Raw genomic sequence first — 4,827 nt, forward strand, 5'->3', positions numbered from 1 at the left:
TATATATATATATATATATATATATATATATATATATATATATATACCGATTACTTATAAACAATTAATCACATAATCAATAATCATGTAACCAGATAATCAAATAATTACCTCCAAATATATAATTGGAACCCGATTATCACACCGGAAAATATAGACGGCGCCGATGAGCATGGAGCACTGTCGGGGAAACGTTTATTCAAAAGGGAGACTGTGATATTTATACATATCTAATAGATATTATATTAATATATAGAAATATAGAAATTATGTTATTTTTATTTTTTCTAAATAAAAATAAAAAGACCAAATTACCTTTGACTTAACGGAGCTAAGATTAACGGCTATAGGACAAGAGACCCAATTCATAACAAAATGAAACTACAAAATAATCATAACTGTGATTATTTCATTTTGGGGGGGGGGGACCTAATCCATAGTTTGTGTGTGACCACATGGATGAAATTTGTAAGCCTGGTTTAGGGGTGTGAAGAAAGTTATTAATTTGATTTAAACCAACCGATCCAATTAAAAAATCGACTGCCTATAATCAAATATCACATTCTAATTGGATTGGATCAGATCCAAATTTTCAACATTCAAATTAGATCAGTCGTGCTTGGATGACAATCCATCATTTAATAAAACTGAATCAATCCAATCCAATGACAATGCAATTACTCATCCAATTGATAACTATATATAATTATTAACATTTTAGGATATTGTTTTTTAGCTAATATTCATATGCATTGCTTTTTAATAATTTAAAGAAATATATGAATAATTGGTTGAAATGGTGGATTAATAAGTTGAAAATAGATAAAAATATTGAATGAATCCAATTTGATCCAATGGATATCAACAGTAATATCCAATAGATGTGATAGCTCTAATTTTTAGAGTTATTACATACTTTTTATTTTAATATTTTTTTTGTTAAATCCGATCATTTTACTTCTTAAATACCCATTTTTGGCATAATCTTCATTTTTGAGCAGAAGATGTCCACTATAGTAATGTTAAACCATTTAGTGTGATTTTATACAGCATTCTTAAGAAATTGTTCGTAATACCCACTCCAAAAAGTTGAAAGTTAACCCGAGAGAGAGAGAGAGAGAGATTTCTTGTTCTCCATTTTATGATGATAATGACCATAACAATGGGATAAAGCCATTCCTCACCTATCTCCATTAAAGTAGCATTCCTCAACCTTCATTTCTTTTTTAAATGATTTTAAGGGGCCGTTTACCAAACGCTTACCTAGGTAAGAGCTTACTAAGTCACATTACCTTACCGGATGAATGTGGTAAGGACCAAGAATCTTATCCGGTAAGAACAAGGCAAAGAAAAGAGTCTTACCCGGTAAGTGAGGGCAATGACTCTTACCGCGGTAAGCACTTACCAGGTAAATTATTGCATACAATGACGTTTTCGTGAACTAAAAATCTTACCGGGTAGGTAAGTGATAGTGTTAAATTTTACAGGTAAGCGCTTACCGGTTAAGTATTTGATAAACGGCCCCTAACTCAGTTCTACTTAAGTCCACCATTTACAACAAACAACATCTTAGCCCCTTGATGTGGCTTCTTTCACAACCTTCTTTCTTTAAGCCCCTTAGTTTGCACATCTCCCTTAATGACAATTATTTCCATTTTGGGGTGTTACATCTAACACAATCATAGTTGTAAATAACTTGTTACGACCTCGTTATGACGTGTTATAACGTTAAGGTTTGGATTTGTTGTCACATATATCCTCATGGTTCCACTCTAAGGTCTAGCTTGCCTTGTAACTCGTTATGACACGTTGTGGCATGTTATTGTCGCATTATTTTGTGATGTGTGGGGTTATTTTTAATATATAAGTTGAGGGATAAAATAATAATTATGTACTAAATCTAGAACTTAAATAAACATAAAAAGAAAATCTAAAAATTAAAACCTTAAATAGATAAATACTTACTATCATTCTCGTAATGAGGTGTCGAACACGAGTTCTTTAAAAATTGAAGAAAGTAGTGAATAAAAATGATCAAGAGATGTAGGGGTTGTTTACCAAACACTAACCTGATAAGTGTTTATCGGTAAAATTTAACAATATTATTTATTTACTGGATAAGATTTTATTCCACCAAAACGACATCTTATGCAATAATTTACCTCGTAAGCACTTACCATGGTAAGAGTTGTTGCCCCTACTTATTGGGTAAGACTCTTAGGTCTTTGTTTTGCTCTTACCGGGTAAGATTATTGGTCCTTATCATATTCATCGGGTGAGATAGTGTGACCGGGTAAACGTTTGATAAACAGCCCCTTAATCTCGATTTTACTCTCTTGATATCATTTTATATAAGCTTTATATTTTATACCAAGACAAACCAACCAATTCATATACCAACAGTACAAATTATAATTAAATGATAATACAATACCAGTTATATGCTCCTCTAATATTTTTTTTATGAGAAATAGAGTGTTTCTAGACAATTAATTGTCTCAATAATTAAAATAAATGATTAAATATTAATTCAATGGCTTTCGTGGCTAAAAATCCAAAACCTCGTAATTATTTTGTCTAACCACGAATTATTAATTATATTAAACCAATCACTAAAATAACGACGTTTAATGATTTGATAATTAGTAGCGTTGACGTTTGGATGTATCTTAGTTGACGTCAATTATATTCTCATGGATAACTTGGACACATATCACGCATTCCTCGATTCACAATAAAAAAATGTTTGCAATCGAATTTTCCCTCTCTAAATCTCTGTATATATACATACACACACGTGTTATTCATCATGAATTTGTGGTTCATGATGAATACACGTTCATAACATGTCCATATTCATCATGAATGTGTTATTTATGATAAAGATACTTCCTGAAGAGGGAAAGTAGCATGTTGTGGACGGTTCCTAGGTACTTGATCAATTTTGGGTTCCTAACGGGACTCCCCCCGTCTATATATATATGTGTATATATCGAATGCCCAAGAAAAATAAGTCTTCGACACCAAAATACACAAATACGAATATCACAATAAATAAGTCAAGTATCATTGATACTTGGATCAGATCTATTTGGTTTTAGTGAACTGTTATCCAATAACCAACTGATTAAATTTAGATATTGGTATTTTGGCTCTAACCTAATTCAATTAGAATTAGATATCCATTTTTTATCGATCGATTATAAATTAATAAATAGACCAATTGTAGTTGTAATTGGATTGAATGAGATTTATGTGGTTCTAATAAGCTCTTTTTGTTGGAATAATGGTCACAAATTCCCAACTTTTGAGAACCAATTTTCTTGTAGAACTGATATACATGTTCTATTATTACAACTTATACAACCAATATATATAGCATGTTTTAAATGCAACATGTTCTACTACAAGCGATACAACCTAATCAATTATATTATGGAATGATAATGGTTCATTTATTATGATTTGGATATTTATGTAAAATAATTACAGTTTATTAATTACGATCAACACTTCAAATAAGAAAACAATCAAGATATTAATGGAATCACATATTCACTAAATTAAATGAACGGTTGAGATTTGGTTGCAATGGTTGTAACAATGGGTTGGGTTGCATAATAAACCACACACACACACACATATATATATATATATACATACATACATACTAGGTTCGACCCCGTGTATTACACGGGGTATTTTAAATGAGAAAAACTCTGGACATTAACTTTGAAAGAAAACTCTGAACATTAACTCTAAAACACAAGAATTCAGAGTTCTATTGTTAGGCTGAAAAATAACTCTGGACTTAACTCTGAATAAGAGGAATTCAGAGTTGTCATTTAAGTCTAAAAAGTATCTACGAGCATAATTCTGAGTCACAAGAATTCTGACTTCTTATAACTCAGAAACGTAACTCTAAACTTCAACTCTGAAGAGGAGTTCAGAGTTGTATTCTAAATCTGGGAATAAACTATATAACTAAGTTTGGAACAGAACAATTCAGAGTTATGYTTGTAAGTCTGAGAAATAACCAATATCTGATGACTTCATGTAGGTGATTTGTATCACTATTGTCAAATCATATTAAATCAACCTTTATCATTTTCATATATATCTTAATTGATTGGTTTATATGGTTTATAACCTTTGTATCATTGCACGGTTTGTATTTGATTTGTCCTCTCCATCTATATATCGCTTTTTTTAAGCAAAAACCATTTAAAAGGCAAGGGTCAAAGGCGTTCAATTTGTATAGAAGTTTGTCATTTGTCACTTTATCAAAAGTCGTTGTTTGTCTTACTTGATAAAGTGACGGGTGATTTTGTTTAAAAATAAGATATGTCATGAGTTTAATTCCGGACCCTCCACTAGCCTTAGGCATGGAGTCGGGCAATAAATTCCTCTTATATTGGTGTACTTGAAAGCAAATTTTGTGTGGAGCTGGTGTAGGGTTGTCAATAATCAACTTTTGCCCAAATACGTTTCATTTGTATATGTATCACTATAATAAAATCAACTTTTTACATTGCAACAAAATCAAGTTTATAGGACACCAAGAGTGTTTAAGTATCATAATAGACTACTTTCTAGGATTTAAGTTTATAGGACAAAACATTTGTTTGTTCTATCTAAAGGTATTGGAATGTAACACCCCATAATCACATTTTGCATATAAAAATATATTTCCATATATTAAGTGTAACACCCTCATTTTTTTTTTCTTTGAGAATGTCACGTGACCTGAATACATAGTCCAAAAGACGGCTAAAATATCACCGTTCGAATCGTTTATAGTGGAAGTCTTTGAATCCCCAAAATTAA

This window comes from Cynara cardunculus, assembly GCF_001531365.2.
Source record: "Cynara cardunculus var. scolymus isolate 2C chromosome LG 9, CcrdV1, whole genome shotgun sequence".
Lineage (NCBI taxonomy): Eukaryota > Viridiplantae > Streptophyta > Magnoliopsida > Asterales > Asteraceae > Cynara > Cynara cardunculus.